Here is a 17,923-nt window from a genome sequence, read left to right as displayed (position 1 = left end):
AGTCGCCAACTATTCAGATTTAACTCCACCTCCGCAAGAGGCATAGCACTTAGGTCGGTGTATTTAGGTCAATGCAGTGCCAGCCCTGGGCGGTAGGGCTCCAGCCTGTCAGTTAAAATTGGTGGAAATGCTCCTGGTGAGGCGACACACCACCAAGAGAATGAACCTAGCGTGGACATGAAAAATGGATTTAATTACTGCAGTGGCTGTACGTCAATATAACTTAAGTTTACTTAATCTTGTAGTGTAGAGTTGCCCATTGTAAAAATGGGCAATCTTGGTTTAAAGATTTCCAGGGATGAAGAATCCACTGAACCCATCACAAGCCTGGGTAGCTTGTTCCAAAGTATATGAGGGACCCCCTCCCCTTTTTTAATTGTACCTTATTTTTAGTCTGAATTTGTCTAGTTTCCACTTCCAACCATTGGATCTTGTTATATCTTTGTTTAAGAGCCCTCTATCACCAAATTTCTGTTCCACATGTAGGTATTTACAGACTGATCAAGTCATCCATTAAGCTTCTCTTTGTTAAGCTAAATAGATTGAGTCTCTCACTGTATGGTATGTTTTCTAGTCTTTTTAAGACTAAGAAGAACAAATTGCACTTAGTATTTCCAAACATTTGCATAGTATCTCAAATTCTAAGGCCAAAAGGGACCATTGATCATCTCATCTTACCTACTATATAGCACAGGACATAGAACTTCCCAAAAATACTTCCTAGAGCATGTATCTTTTACAAAGACACCCAATCTGGATTTAAAAATGGTCAGTGATGGAGAATCCACCATGACCCTTGGTAAATTGTTCCAATGGTTAATTACCCTCATTATTTTGAAGCTAGACAAATTCAGACTGGAAATAAGGCTTAAACTTTCAGTCTAGCAAAGAAAGGTGTAAAACCAGTTGCTGGAATATCTTTTCCCCATGTAGGTTCTTGCAGACTAATCAAGTCACCCCTCATCTCCTCTTTGTTAAACTAAATAGATTGACTCAAAGAGTCAATCACGAAAAGGCAATGGTTCTCAACCAGGTGTACATGTATTGCTGGGGGTATGTCAACTCATCTAGATCAGTGTTTTTCAACCTGGAGGTTGCAGGACTAGTTTGGGGAGGTGGGGGTCACAAGTGCAGGGCCGACATTAAAGGGTGGCAAGAAGGGCAACTGCCTGGGCTGCACATCATAGGGGGCCCCCTTGAAACTGAGGCTCTGGCTATACTACACAGCTTTTAGCAACACGGCTGTGCTGCTACAGCCATGCTGCTAAAAACTGCACAGTGCAGCTGCTGTTTGTCAGCAGGAGAGAACTCTCCTGCCAACAAGAGAAAAAAAAAACCTCACTCACTCTCTCTCTCTCTCTCTCACACACACACACCCCCGAGTGACAGAGGCTTTGTCGGCAAGAGCACTTTCCTGATGACAAAGCGCTGTTCACACTGGCGCTTTTTGTTGGTAAAACTTGTTTTTTGGGGGGGGAGGGGGGAGAGTTTGGGGGGGGTGCTGACAAAAGTTTTGCTGACGAAGTGCCAGTGTAGATATACCTTATGTTACACGCTTCAGACCTGGGAAATGGGGATAGGTCTTATGCTTCAGACTCCTGAAAAGGGTACAGTAGTCTGGAAAGTTTATAAACCACAGCTATAAGGCATGCTTTCTAATCCTTTAATATTTCAATGCTTCTGCCTTTTCTGCATCATTGACAATTTTACTGTCTCCATCTACTAATGGACCTAGACTATTGTTAGGATTTCCTTTGTTCCTGATATACTTACAAAGTTTCTTGTTCTCCTTAGCCCTGCCAGCCATCGATTTTTACCAGATTTCTGTAACTTTTCTTATCAACTATCTACAAGTAAGAGCCAAACCCAAGAAGCCCAGCAAAGCATCTGAGCCCTACTCCTTCCCTCAACCCCCAAGTATGGGAGAGTCAAGTTTAAGACGACTAGCCAGGAATATGGTCTCACTGAGGGGAAGCCCAGCAGAGCCTATGGGTATAGTTGGACACCACTATAGATAATTGATCCCAAGGGGCTCGCAGGACAGGCATGATCATTGTGCAGATCTGCACAATCTGCGTGTGACATCTCATGTGGACATCATTTATTTTGTGGGCAGTGCTTGGGAGAGTACTGCAAACTGCCACTGCTCCCACAAATTCAATCCCTGTCATTCATGATCCAATGGGTGGCCTCTCAGTACACGCTTACACTGTTTAGCCAACAAAATAACTGAAGTCTTAATACATGATGACTTTCTTTATTCCACAGCCCCTTGTGCAATTATAGCTTCCAGTACCTGGAGGATATATCAATATGTTCACTGGTTCAATATAGACATCACCACAAGCAGGACACCCATTTTAACCCTAACACTACAGGCATTAGTAGCCAGGCACCTAATACAAAGACAACTTTTCAATTAAAGTTGCCAGTATTAGCCCCTGCCACCTTGTCCGTTGGAATATAATAAGCCTAATTTTGAGAGAGAATGAATAAATAAAAATAGTAACTTTTATTCTTAAAATATTCAACATGAATTGGTCAGTATCAGAGTTACATCAGCCAGATTCTTATGAGTTAGCCCAATTGACAGGAAAAATGCCATGAAGGATTGAAAGAAAAATATTGTTTCACCAAGCATTTTGTTTAAAAGTAAAAAGTATTGCCCATTTAAGTTCATCAAAGCTTTCAAAAATTATGTTTATATGGAGGCCAAATTTTTCAAAATTAGAAGCTTAAAGTTAGGTACCTAAAACCATATTTAGGCATCTAAACAGTAGATGGAGGTCCAGAAATGCTGGGAACCAACAAATCCCACTGAAATCAATGTGAATTGTTGGATAAAAAGTAACCTCTCTTAAACCACATCCTCCTATTTAGCCCGACAGCAATGTCAACTGCTGCACAATTAACTTTTCCTTCAAGTCTCTCTCTCTCATTATCTGCATGCTACAGCATGTGATAAAATCCCCTCTCCTGACTCAGTATGTGCTACCTCAACCCACTCCTCCAAATCCCCTCAAAAGCTCTCTTCTTTCTAACGGAGCGAGGCCTAAATGCTCCAGTCTTCCCTCAAAGTAGCCAGCAAAACTGGCAGACTCTATAAATAACAAGTTACAGAAATTGTGAAAACAAGAAATATGCCAAACTTCACCACACTATCAGTTCTCTCACTTTGCTTTTTTGAAGCATCCCTTCCCTCATCATTACCTGTAAGTGTCTTTTCAGATTCTAAAGTTCTTTGGAGCAAAAAATATGGTCTTCATATTAACTATTCCTAGGACACGTAAAAATTCAGCACTGTAACTTCTATAGCAGTAGCCTGAAAAGTACATGGATTACTTCTGCAAAGCAGGATCAAGCAGAAAGAAGCTGAATTATAAAATAAAAAGCAGACTCAACACAAAATAAAAAAGCCCATTCCGATTCTGTGGATTCCTGTTCCCCTCTTTCTCCTCTTACAAGGTCTGCAGTGGGATGGAGGATAGAGCACACTTCAAGTACTCTTTGGTTCCTGAGAATCCTTGCCTACAGGGATCAGGCTAAGCAAGCCTAAAAAGGGGAAAGCAACACTGTCATTCGGAAATTTTCCGACAGAATATTTTTTTCAATCAGACAATGACAAGTCATAGAAAGCAAAACATTTTGCAGAAGCGTTGTCACTTTTGATGAAAATTCATGTAACAAGAAAAACTGGAAAAACATTTCAACAAGGTTGAAACGTTCAATTTTTTCCTTTTCAGAATGAAATGTTTTGATTTTCCATTCCAAAAGGACTTCATTCCAATTTTTAAATTTTATATTACATAATGAAAGAAAGTCAAAATTGAAACAAAATGTTTCAATCTCATCAAAATGAAACATTTCTAATCAACCTGCAACATTATTTTGGGACTTCTTTTTGCAGGAAATTTCAAAGCAACTTTGAAGTTCCAAAATTCTCTGCAAAACAAAAAAATCCAGTTCCCCCCAGCAGTTACAGTTTGATATGTAAGGCAATAAGAAGTCACTGACATGACTTAGAGAAGAGCAACACTGGCAAATGTGGAAAAAAGATTTTAGAAGGGACATATCAGCCAGTCTAGAGGGAGAAGCGTTGGTATCAAAAGCTTCATCTTCACTAGGAAAAAGACATTTTATCACAGTTAACATGTTAGCTACTGTGTATTCTAATGTAGACAAGTTGAATTTTTAATACATGTGAAAACTACAAAATTTGTCTTGACTACACTAGGATTGACATGCATTAGCTACTGCATTAAAAAATATATACCTCCCTCCCCCCTGTGTGGACATGGCTTAAGACACCCCAAAAGGGAGAGACTGCAGTATGGTCTGAAGGGATCAAATTAACCACCTCTGATAACAGTTGACATATTACTCATGATTAAGGCTATGTTTTAGTCACGGTTATTTTTAGTAAAAAGTCATGAGCAGTAAACAAAAGTTCACAGCCTGTGACCTGTCCAGGACTTGTACTATATACCCCTGACTAAATCTTGGGGAGGGGGAGGCCTAGGGGGCACTGCCAGTAGAGGGGGATGCTGGTGCTGAGGGGATGGGGGGCTGGCTGGCAGGCTCCCTACTCGGCTCTACACAGTTCCCCAGAAGCTGTGACATGTTCCTCCCTTAGCTCTTATCTCTGCGCACTGTCCCCGCCCCAAGCGCCAGCTCCACAGCTCCCACTGGCTGGAGCTAGGAGCTGACGGAGGGACATGTCACCACTTCCAGGGAGTCCCCCAAGGTAAGTGCTGCCCATAGCCCTCACTCCCTGCCATGCCTCAACCCCCAGCCCTGAGCCCCCCCTCCCACATGCACCCAAACTCCTGCTGCTGCTGGGGAGGGGGGAAAGAAGGTGACCCGAGACTGTCCCAGCAGTGGCTGGTGCCACTGGTCCAGGGGCTGCCCAAGCTACTCGGGTGGCCCCTGAGCCAGCCACACCAAACACTGTAGAAGTCACAGTGGTCATGGAAAGTCACAGAATCTGTGACTTCCATGACAGACTCACAGCCTTATTCATGACTAATGGAAACAAGATTAAGTTAGGTCACCCTTCTCAAACAAAGAATTTCTGTGAAGTTTTTATAGTGTGGCAATACTTGTTTATTCAATTTTCTGGTTCCTTTTTTCCTTTGTGGTACTTTGCCTTTTCCCCTTTGAAAAAAGTACCATTGTTAAGGACAATTCTAAATAACATCCACAAGTATAATATACAATAAATTTACAAAATTCCATGTAAAAGATGGACTTTGAGAACTTTAAGATTGCATAGTTAAGCAATATCAGAAAATGTCAAATTAAGGCTGCACACATAATCTTCACTCAGTCCCTTGTGTGTATGCATTACAAGAGACTTTAATTACGTGATGTCTGGGTTCCTTCCCCCACTCTGAACTCTAGGGTACAGATGTGGGGACCCGCATGAAAGACCCCCTAAGCTTATTCTTACCAGTTTACGTTCAAAAATTCCCCAAGGTACAAACTTTGCCTTGTCCTCGAACAGTATGCTGCCACCACCAAGCGTTTTAAATAAATGGGGAGAGAGACCACTTGGACATGTCTTCCCCCAAAATATTTCCACCCCCAAGCCCTACACACCCCCTTTCCTGAGGAGGCTGGAAAATAATATCCTAACCAATTTGTTACAAAATCGTCAAAGACCCAAACCGCTGGATCTTGAACAATGGAAAAAATCAGTCAGGTTCTTAAAAGAAGGATATTTAAAAAAAAAAAAAAAAAAAAAAGGTAAAAATCATCTCTGTAAAATCACAATGGAAAATACTTTACAGGGTATTCAGATTCAAAACACAGAGGATCCCCCTCTGGGCAAAACCTTAAAGTTACAGAAAACAGGAATAAACCTCCCTCTTAACACAGGGAAAATTCACATAAACCAAAAGAAACTAATCGCCTTGCCTGTCTTACCTATACTGGTTGCAATATTGGAAGCTTGGATTAGGATGGGTTGGAGAAGATGGATTTCTGTCTGGCCTCTCTCAGTCCCAAGAGAGACCAACCACTTAAACTAAGAGCACAAAATAAAAGCCTTCTTTCCCCCAAGATTTGAAAGTATCTTGTCCCCTTATTGGTCCTTTGGGTCAGGTGCCAGCCAGGTTAGCTTAACTTCTTAACCCTTCACAGGGTAACAGGATGTTGCCTCTGGTCAGGAGGGATTTTATAGCACTGTATATAGAAAGGTGCTTCCCTTTATATTTATAACACGTGATCATACACTATTTCTCAAATAGTACATTAATATATCATCACATTTTCTGTGTCCCAGGATACACAGGTACCATCTTCTACTGTTTGTTACTCTGTATATACCAGACAAACTGAGCCTACTGCATTTTCATTAGCAATTGGAGGGAGACATCTTTAGGGCACATTAAAGTTTCCCTAGTAGAAGAGAGGAAGGATGATCCAGTAGCATTAGCCTGGGAGTTGGCTATTCCCTGCTCCATCAATGACATTCCTCTGTGGCCTGGGGCAAAGTCTCTCTGCACTTCAGTTTAGCAGCTATAAAATGGGAAAAACAGTAAACTCCCTACTTTAGTTGTGTTGTGGGGATCAATACATTGAAGACTGAGGTATTCAAATACTATGGTAATTGGGACCTTGGAAGTACCTAAAATAGACAAAAAGGCCATCCTGCTTTGCGGTAGAGTGGCAGTTGTAGCTATGGGCGTTTCAAACAGTTATCTAGATACTAGCATGGGTAGATTACAGTAGAAAAGTTATAATCACTGCACTCTTAACTGAAGCACTGTCCTCAATATGTGCTCACTGCAGAAGTGCTAGGAGTATGTATTTATATTCAAACTATCAACAAGCAAAGTAGACTAGCTAAAAGTGCAAGCTGGGGCAGGGCTTTCCATGTCTTTAACTGTTCCTTTCTCCACATCTTTTTCTCAATACAGAAATATGTCTTTTGTCATGGGGAAGCAAACAAAGCAGATACAGACAAACTACATCTAAAACAGTCTTATTACTCGCATTTCACAAGCATCAAGAGACCTGCAAAAATGTCAGGCACCCAGAGGGTTAGGTACTGTAAAGAATTGGTTATTTAACTAAAACTTCCTGCTCCAATGAACTTAGTCCTACTTTAAGACATGACACAAGATGGGTGTAAAACAGACAGACAGTGATGGGAGAAGAGAAAGGTAGGACAGGGTAATGATAATATGAACATGTTTTTTGTACAGACTGGGTATTCACATAATTTTGTATTTACAGTAGTTGTATAATACACAATTTATGGAAGGGCAAAGTGAAAAAAAATGAATTCCCCCATTATCTCCCCCTCCCCCCCCCAAGCCAGTAACATTTTTAACCAAAAGGCGGCACAGAAAATTCATTGTCCACCATATGGTAACCTGGTTACAAAATACTGTTCTGTGTATTCTATAGTCTGCAAGACTTTCACAAGACACATACTTGTATGAGCATATACACAGATTTCACTTTTGTTGGGAAGAAGATAATCTTTCCAAAAATGTAATGAGAAACTCTGCCGTTGCCCACCCTAACCACATGGACTGAAATCTATGTCCTTACTATTTCAATTTCCAGGTTAGAATGCCTTGTAATAAAGGCACAAGAATTCAGAAATACACAAATTGTTACTTTTGTTGCATTCCTTGGTACAGCTTAATCTCCCACGTGACTTTGTAGTCTTTGATTTAAGGGCAGTTTTTTGTTGTGTTTGTACAGTGCTTAGCACAACAGGGTCCTGATCCAGGATTGCGTACCTAAGCACTACTGTAATACAAATAATTATAATAATGCTTACACCATAAACAAGCCTTGCCCTATTACTCATTTCAAAGACCACTTCTGCAACAAGGCTTCAACCAGAAGTATTGCCATACCATTACAGTCACACAGAAGAGCAAAGCACCTGACCAATCTCAAACAAGAAGGTGAGTTATTCTACTGTCAGAGAGGCATGAAAGAGACTGAAAATTTTTGAAGTCTACGGACAATCAACCCGGGGGCGGGGGGAAGACGACAACATAAAACATATTTAGGCAATAGGACACAGAATCTAAGATAGAGATTATCCATTATAATACAGAAATGCAGCTGCAATAGAAAGTTCCAACATAACTATGAGGGTAAACATGCAGAGTCAAAGGCAATCTGCACTGTTAGCCCATCCATAGGGCTGTACATTTTTGACATGTACTAAGTCCTCTACAAAATGCTCTTATTGGTCTGTACTATCATTATCTGCTTAGCCTCGTGAATTCTGATTACACTCCACCACTGCCAGTGAGCAGAGTAAGGAACTGGAATCCAATATCATTTGTTTCCTAAGTCCAGAACCATATTCTTTATGTGGAGGGTTTTGCACTAGTTATTTATTGCAGAGGAACGATGCGTTTGTAACTTAAAGTGTTATAATTATTTGCACTGCAATAGCACCTACAGGCTTCAGGGCCCCATTTGTGCACATATACTTTGAGATATTGCACACTGTTTTGTTTATGTCTATACCAAAGTTAAAAAAAAAAAGTGTTTTAACTCTTAACTTGGGCTAAAATAGCAGTGAAAATACAGAGATTCTGCTTAACAGCTTGAGTTCAACCTCTGGCTCTAACTTGATCAGCTAACCTAAGCTAAAAAACAAGTTGCTATGTCTTCACTGCTATTTTAACCTGAGATAGTTGGTTTTCAATCCTTTCAAGTAGGATGTTGATAAATCAAAAAAAGTGTTCAGAAAAGAGCCCTGACAAGGATTAAAGCATTAGAAAACATGCCTCATAGTGACAGATTCAAGGAGCTCAATTTGTTTAGTTTAACAAAGATACCTTTTGTCTGCTAGGTTGAAGAGTGTGTCACAAAATCCAATGGCTGGAAGTTGAAGGCAGACAAATTCAGGCTAGAACTGGGGTGTACATTTTGAAGTGAGTATAATTAGCCACTGGAATTTACTAAAGATTGTGGTAGATTTTCCAGCAAGGTCAACTTTAAAATCAAGATTGAAGTTTTTCTAAAATATATGCTCTAGATCAAACTAGATGGTCTAGCAGATAGGCCCTTCTGGCCTTTGAATCTATAAACTTGGGGTAGCTAACCAGAGGTAAGAACTTCCTCTGTTGCATGGGGCCCAGGTCGCTTGCTGGAGGATTCTCTGTTCCTTGAAGTCTTTAAACCATGATTTGAGGACTTCAATAGCTCAGACATAGATGAGAGGTTTATCACAGGAGTGGGTGGGTGAGATTCTGTGGCCTGTGTTGTGCAGGAGGTCAGACTAGATGATCATAATGGTCTCTTCTGACCTTACTATCTATGAATCTATGAACACACACACCCCCACCCACCACTCTCCTTCAGTGAAGACCTACCCAGACAGCTTACAATCTTTGTACAAGACAAGAAATGACAGACAGGAATAGATACAGAGAGCACAAAGCACCTGCAAAACTATTATGATTGGTGTAAGTAGTAGCAGTCACAGAACATTCACTGCTTAGCCATTGTAATTTGCTTTGTAGGCACTGTAACAGAGGTGAGTTTGAGAGCGAGATCTGAAGGGGGATAATGTAGTGGCTTCATGGATTTTTGTAGGAAGCTCCTCCCGTGCATAAGAGGAGACATGGGAGAAAGCACAGAGATGATAGATGAAATGGGAGCACAGAGATGAAATCTGGAAAAGCAATTATTAGGTCTATACAATTCTGAGGCCTTAGAACCCTGCACATGCACAATATAAGATCAAAGCATACCTGATGTGGACTGCATTCAGCTTTAACAGTCAGCTTCTGGTACCACTGTTTTACTATCCAGCTACTTACTGAACTGAAGGGATCAAACACTTCACAGAACATGTGTCTCTTAATACCTTGCTCTTATAGAATCATAGAATATCAGGGTTTGAAGGGACCTCAGGAGGTCATCTAGTCCAACCCGCTGCTCAAAGCGGGACCAATCCCCAATTTTTGCCCTGATCCCTAAATGGCCCCCTCAAGGATTGAACTCACAACCCTGGGTTTAGCAGGCCAATGCTCAAACCAGTGAGCTATCCCTCCCCCCAATAGAGTGATATTCATCAGTAGATCTGATGAAAGTAGACTTCACAAAGCAGGTAAGCATTATTCTCCCCATTTTACAGATGGGGAAAACAGACACAGACGGGTAATGTGACTCCCAGCGGGCCAGTAGCTGAGACAGAACAAAAACAAGTGTCCTGAGTCCCAGTCCAATGATCCATCTACTACACAACACTGCCTCTCTCAGATATCTAACCCTTGCTTTCACAAATGTTGTGTAGAATACAAGAGGAAGATATGATACCCATATTGCTCACTGCAATACCACATCATCAGCAGGCTACTTCAGCTTGCTTTAAGTTGTCTAAATACATACTCCACAATGACACTGCATCTGCTCAATCTGTTGCTGAACTATCATCTACCAAGCTCTGCAGAGTCAGGATCCAGTTTCATGAGCCAGGAAAGCAGTGGTTTCACAAAAGATTACTGAGAGGATACATACACCATTAATATCAACACACTGCAGTGGGAAGAGTTTTTTATTCTGTCCATGTCTGAAATGTTGAGTTTTTAATATATTTATATCATGTGGAAACCTAGGAATCAGACAGACAACTACCCTTTAAGGGCTTCATTATCAGAGAGTACTAGCCTTCTCTGTTAAGCTTGATAGGGCAGGCACAGATTGGCTCAAACAATAGCTCCTGCACAGTTTGAGAGGCCCAATTTTTCATATCCTTCAGTTATTGCAGGCATATTTGTCACCTTCTTCAAACACCCCGCACGTACTGCTAGACACATTTTCAACATATTTTCACCAGTCATGGACTTCCCAACTGCCCGATAACTATCCAGCACTGCCAGCTTCCCCAAGGCAATTTCCCCACTTTTCCATAATTTGCACCCTGAGAACATCAGGATAAGAGCTGAGTGTAGGAATCAGATGTTCACACAGGCTAAAATAATCTCCACTTTTCCCATCCTGTCACAAATAAATACTGCATGTCCACATTCTGATGAACACTTAGGGCTTGTCTATCTGACCCCACAGTGCAGATTACGAGGATGTCAACTGCTGCACACACTAAAGTATTGTGCTGTAACTGCCTGTATAGCCCCTGCTAGCACAAACTAAAAAGTTATCTAGTTTGCATTAATGTAGTCCCATTTCAAACAAGACTACATTAATGTGAATTAGATATCTTTAGTTCATGCTAGCAGGGTCTACAAAGGGCAGTTACAGTGCAACACTTCAGTGCTTACTGCAAACAACTCACACCCCCGTAGTCCAGACTGCAGGACTGTGTAGATAAGCCCTCAGTCCCATCTGTGTACCTTTGTAATTCTGATCCAGAAGTAAGTCAGTCAACCAGAGACCTTCAAGCAGTCTTTTACTTCCATAAAGGAGGAAGGGAATGTGTCTCTCACAGATTTCCAGCATGTATTCCACTAATAACGTCTCGTTCTCTGACTCCCCTTACATACACACACAAACTGCCTCTTTATGGCCTCCTGAGATCATAGAGTCATAGAAGATTAGGGTTGGAAGAGACCTCAGGAGGTCATCCAGTCCAACCCCATGCTCAAAGCAGGACCAACCCCAGCCAGGGCTTTGTCAAGCCGGGCCTTAAAAACTTCTAAGGATGGAGATTCCACCACCTCCTGAGATAACCCATTCCAGTGCTTCACCCCCTCCTAGTGAAATAGTTATTCCTAATATCCAACCTAGACCTCTCCCACTGCAACTTGAGATTATTGCTTCTTGTTCTGTCATCTGTAATCCCCTTGTCCTTTTCTGCAGAGCTGTCGGTTAGCCAGTCAGTCCCCAGCCTGTAGCAGTGCATGGGATTCTTCCATCCAAAGTGCAGGACTCTCTCTGTACTTGTCCTTGTTGAACCTCATCAGATTTCTTTTGGCCCAATCCTCCAATTTGTCTAGGTCACTCTGGACCCTATCCCTACCCTCCAGCATATCAACCTCTCTCCCCATTTTAGTGTTAACTGCAAACTTGCTGAGGGTGCAATCCATCCCATCATCCAGATCATTAATGAAGATGTTGAACAAAAATCAGCCCCAGGACTGACCCCTGAGGCACTCTGCTTGATACTGGCTGCCATCTAGACATTAAGCCGTTGATCACTACCCGTTGAGACAGACTATCGAGCCAGCTGTCTATCCACCTTATAGTCCATTCATCTAATCCTCACCTCTAACTTGCTGCCAAGAATATTGTGGGAGACTGTATCAAAAGCTTTGCTAAAGTCAAGGTATATCACCTCCACTGCTTTCCCCATATCCACAGAGCCAGTTATCACATCATAGAAAGCAATCAGGTTGGTCAGGCATGACTTGCCCTTGGTAAATCCATTTTGACTGTTCCTGATCACCTTCCTCTCCTCCAAGTGCTTCAGAATGGATTTCTGAGGACCCGCTCCATGATTTTTCTGAAGACTGAGGTAAGGCTGACCAGTCTGTAGTTCCCTGGATTCTCCTTCTTCCCTTTTTTTGAAGATGGGCACGGTATTTGCCTTTTTCCAATTGTCCGGGACCTCTTTCGATCGCCATGAGTTTTCAAAGATAATGGCGAACGGTTCTCCAATCACATAAGCCAACTCCCTCAGCACGCTCGGATGCATTGCATCTGGCCCCATGGACTTGTGCATGTCCAGCTTTTCTCAATAGTCCTTAACCTGTTCTTTCAAGACTGAAGGCTGCTCACCCCCTCCCCATATTGTGCTGCCCAGTGCAGCAGTCTGGAAACTGACTTTGTCTGTGAAGACCACGGCAAAAAAAAGCCTAGAGTACTTCAATTTTTCAGATCTGTCACTAGGTTGCCTCCCCCATTCAGTAAGGGTCCCACACTTTCCCTGGCCACCTTCTTGCTGCTAACATTCCTGTAGAAACCGTTCTCGTTACCCTTCACATCTCTTGCAAGCTGCAACTCCAACTGCGCTTTGGCCTTCCTGATTGCACCCCTTCATGCTCGAGCAAATTTATTATACTCCTCCCTAGTCACGTGTCCAAGTTTTCACTTCTAGTAAGCTTCCTTTTTGTGTTTAAGCTCACTGAAGATTTCTCTGTTAAGCCAAGCTGGTTGCCTGCCATATTTGCTATTCTTTCTGCACATCGGGATGGTTTGTTCCTGAGCCCCCAATAAGACTCCTTTAAAATACAGCCAGCTCTCCTGGACTCCTTTCCCCTTCATATTAGCCTCCCAGCAGATTCTGCCCATCATTTCCCTGAGGGAGTCAAAGTCTGCTTTTCTGAAGTCCAGGATACATATTCTACTGATCTCCTTTCTTCTTTTGTCAGGATACTGAACTTGGCCAGATGTCTGGCAATTAGTTTTCAGGACTTCAAGTAAAGAAATATTTGAGCAAAGAGTAAGCTCTGACAGTTCTTTGTGGAAAGGCTTGGATTGAGTTGGTACACTGTTACCAGGGCTTTGGAGTGGAGTGCGGAGCTGCACGTTTTTCCCCGGAGCTGGAGCACAGAAAATCTTGACTGCTCCAGTTTTGTTTTTTTTCCATTTTCAATCCAAAATGAATGATATTTAGCAACAAAGTCCTAAAGGTGCCAAAAAGTTTGACTGTATAACAATTGACACTAACATCTACTTTATGTAATATGTCACAGTTATTCTCACTTTGGCCAAAATCAAGATTTAATGTACAGATACAAAATTACAAAGTTTTTTGGAGATATGTTTTATTAAAGAATCAGATAATCATCCGACATCCAGCAACACTTCAGACTGCTCCCACCCTTGTGCAAAGGTTAGGCGAGTACGTACTTGCGTAAATGAGTTAGATAAGTATGTGTTGATACTTCTTTTGTAAGGGTTGATCAACAAAACGCGCCAAGTGCTGCAATTATGGAAAAGTGTGACGCAAGATGCAACATTTAAGATGTCACAAACAGGTATATATTGCAAAAAAAATAATGGTTTATTGATATATTAAGATATCGCAAGAGATATTAACCACTTAGGCTCCTGTTACCGGTACATTTGTTCATTTGTACATGCTCCCATATCACTCTGGCGGACTTACTTATGTCATCTGTTCAACGGTCTTTTGTTAGCGTTGTTTATAATTTTAAATTTACTGAAAAGTCGAGTGCAGCAAGCATATAAATATACAGTAAACATTTTTGCATAAATTAGGAGTGATTTTTGTGATATATCCAGAGTGACTGGAAAATGTCCAACACAACTTTGGGGGTGAATCGTTAGGTCATCTGAAGAAAAAACGTTTCTGTGAACATGTCCTAAAATTCTTCCTAAGGGAGCTACAGTCCCCTCAAGGAGGTGATGAAAAGTCAATTTCTGATTAATATCTCAAAAACGCTATAATATAAAGTAATGAAATTATGTCTGTTTGTGTCTTAGCGTTAGTACGTGCTACCATATTACATTATCCGAAATTATTTAAACCATAGGCGTCCCGAACTGGCAGTTGGGTCATTTTTATTTCATATTTCAAGAAAGGCTGGTTGTCGACTGCCTCAGCTACAAGCGGTAATATGTTCCATAATAATAAATAACCAAAAATTATTACTTTTTCAACTTTGGAACCATAAATTTTAAACGTAATAAATTAATAAGTAAAATTGTATCATTCTAAGCATCTAAGCAGATTAAAATTTTTAAACAGTTTTTTTGAAACTGTTAATTATACAAAATAAATTAAGAGTACCATTTTAATGCATGTTTTAGCATTAAATCATATTTCAGGGTCGTATCTGTTAAATAGTCAAAGATTTTAAAAATATTAAAGAAAATTGGTCCAGTCCCCCCAGTTCACGATGCCTGTACTTTAAATAATTTTTATTTGAATGACGATGTATGACAGAATGCTAGAAATAAACTTTAACAAGAAAGCGGATTCAAATTGCAAGCACAGTCCTCTTAGTAAAGAGAGCAAATTTTCGGAAATGTTTTTTTCCTTCATCAGGCTGGAAACATTGTACAAGATGATAGAACCTGTTATTTGCTCTATCATCTTGTATAATGTTTCCAGCCTGATGAAGGAAAAAAAAAATTTCCGACAATTTGCTCTCTTTACTAAGAGGACTGTGCTTGCAATTTGAATCTGCTTTCCTGTTAAAGTTTATTTTCAACCTTGTAACGTGTAGCCTCTTTACTACCCAACAATTAATGTTGTAGAACAGCAATAGCTTGTACTAACGCTATGGCACATACCAAATTTCATTAATATATCTATATTAAAGTGTTTTTGAGATATTAATTAAAAACTTTGAAAATTTCAAATATTTTTACTGCAAAATTTCATAAGAAAAACTAATTTGTAATTTATAAATAAAAATTTATGTATATTAAAAATCCTTTTTACTTCATTAAAACTGCAAGAAACATGTTAAAATATTAAATATACTCCAATAATAATTTTGTGTAAAAAGAAAATGCGACCATTTTTGTCCAGAAAATCCAAAATAAATTATAATAAAATAAAATTGGTTAAGATATCACAAGCAGGTACATTTTTAAAAAAAAAAACAACGTAATGCTTTTGTTCATTGCTTTTTGAAGATCATAACAAGAAACATTTGGATGCGGTAGCAGCACAAGAAGATTTGGCCATGGCTTCAAAAAAAAAAAAAAAAAATCAAATCTGCCCCCCATGATTGATAGACGATTTATAGAAAAGGATCTCAACGAAGTCTTTACTTTTGAATTTGAAAAGCCCAAATTTGGTCTTTTGGGAAAAGCAAAGAAGAAATTGGCAATGTGCAAGGTGGAAAAGGAAGTGAATGGCAAGCTCAAACCATATAGCTTCAAGACAAGTGAAGCAAGTGCCGTGGAAAGTTTCAACCTCTGGCAGCATGTAAAACGTAACCATCCTGAAAACTATGCGGCTCTGATTACAGAAAAGGACCAGGAAGATAAGGCAAAGAAGAAAGCTGACGTGGCTAAATGACATTCATCTGGCTCTTTGAAAACTCCTGGAGAAAAGATTTTTTTGCTGAGCTTCATCTGAAAAGAAACCCAAAATTGAGCAAACAAAACTTGACTCGTATTTGAAGTCCTCAAAGGTTACAGTCACCATGGATGCCAATACTTTCCGTGAAGGGCTGATGGAAATGGTTTGCTTGAGTTCAACACCACTCACTACCTTCAGGCTAAAGAACAAAGGATTCTAAAAAACTGCAAGTGAAATGGGTCAGAAGCTTGGCGTTTCGACAGGGCACGATGCGGTTCATCATTTAGATGTCAGCACAGCTGAGTCTGGTCGCGAAGAGCTCAAGAAAGCTTTGGAGCAAAAAACTGTGCTACCTGAAAATGCACGTGGCAACCCATGGAAACAGAAATTTCCTTGCAATCAATGCTCAGTACTACAAAGAAGGAAAAGATAAAGCTGTGGTAAAAACCCTGGACATAAACAACACTGAAGGGTGTCTCAATTCTTTGTACATGAAAAGTCAAGTAAAAGCTATTTTAGAAAAATTTGGGATCAGTGAAATGCAAGTGCTGAGCATCTGTGTTGACAATGCAGCAAACATGACATGTGCCGTCAAAAATTTCAACAAGGACAATGAAACCATTTCTACCTCTAAGAACAGGGATGTGGACAGAACTGAAGCTATTTTGCCTGATGAAGGAACTAAAGGAATGGATGAATTTGAACTCAACATGGATGCTGCTGTGCAATGGGTTAATGACCCGAGCATCATACTTCCAACATGGCTTCATGACAACTCAGAAGTCCAACTGAGCAGGTGTGGTATTTGCCAGCTGAAGCGTGTGATCTGGGATGGACTGAACAAAGAACATACAAAGAAATTTCTGGCAAAAATTTGACAAGTCATTGTCAAACTATGAACCCCAAGTACTTGAAGTGTTCTGCTTGATCTACATGGGGTAACTCAATCACTGGATACTGTGACTTGTCGGGGTTCAACATTTGCGATGACTAATCGGCTTCTCATTTTTCAATCTTACTGTGAACAAGTGGCTGCTGCTGGAACAAGAGAACTCAAGTTAACAAAAGCTGAATGGGACGAAGTGAAGAACCTGCAAGACTTCCTGGCAAAGCCAAACCAAACAACCATGAATCTTCATGCTGTAGATGTAACCCCAGGAGTTTTAATGAAGGAATGGCGAAAACTGTCAAAATTCTTGCAAGAAAATGGTGGACATATTGCAGAAGGAATTCTAACCTCCATGCAGAAACGCGAAGAGAAGCTTTTTGACAATATTAATTTCCTTGCTGGAGTTTATGTTGACCCATGGTATCGGATTCTTCTCACCTCAAGGGAAATACCAAAGGAAAAGGAAGAGCTCCTTGATATTGCATGACGACTCGAAAAACAAAGTCTGTTGCTACGTTTGAACTCAGCGAAAGAGGTTGAAGAAAATGAAACACAACAAAAGTAGTCATCAACAATTGAATTTGCTGTTTCTGAAAGTTCACATCCTTCAGAAACAGCAAGCTGTTCTCCAACTTCCGCCTCCACTCTGAACTTGTTCGAGCGTTCATCCCTGAGACGTCTTCAACCATCACAGAGAAATGGAGATAATTCAAGCATCAATTCTTCAGAAGATGACGCCCTCAAAAAGGAATTGGATAAACAAGACAGACGCCGGCAAGTTTCTGCGATTCGTAATTGTAATGAAGCATTAATTTGAGAGAAACTTTTGGGAAGATTGTGAGGCAATGGAGTCTATTGGTAGGCTAAAAGTTAAGTCTGTTTTTGAGGCCATTCACAGCTACCCACACCACATTCAGGCTGCCTGTAGAATTGCTTTGAGCATGCCAACAACTCAAACTAGTGTAGAGCGACTTTTTTTGGCTTTAAAGTTAATTTTAAATCATTTGCAGCAGACAATGGAAGACTACTTGATTGCTGCAATAATTTTTTACAGAATGAATTATGAATGACTAGTTTGTATCATTGATGAC

At 40.5% G+C, this 17,923-nt stretch overlaps 1 protein-coding gene across 3 annotated transcripts in view; it reads right to left on the bottom strand.

The window, feature by feature from the left end:
• The window catches only part of KIAA0232 (KIAA0232 ortholog), a 109,398-nt gene that overhangs the window by 78,636 nt on the left and 12,839 nt on the right, over positions 1–17,923 (bottom strand). The gene's annotated exons all lie outside the window — the stretch shown is intronic.

Source organism: Caretta caretta, chromosome 4 (genome assembly GCF_965140235.1).
Source record: "Caretta caretta isolate rCarCar2 chromosome 4, rCarCar1.hap1, whole genome shotgun sequence".
NCBI lineage: Eukaryota > Metazoa > Chordata > Testudines > Cheloniidae > Caretta > Caretta caretta.
This window is presented reverse-complemented; position numbering and strand designations above follow the sequence as displayed.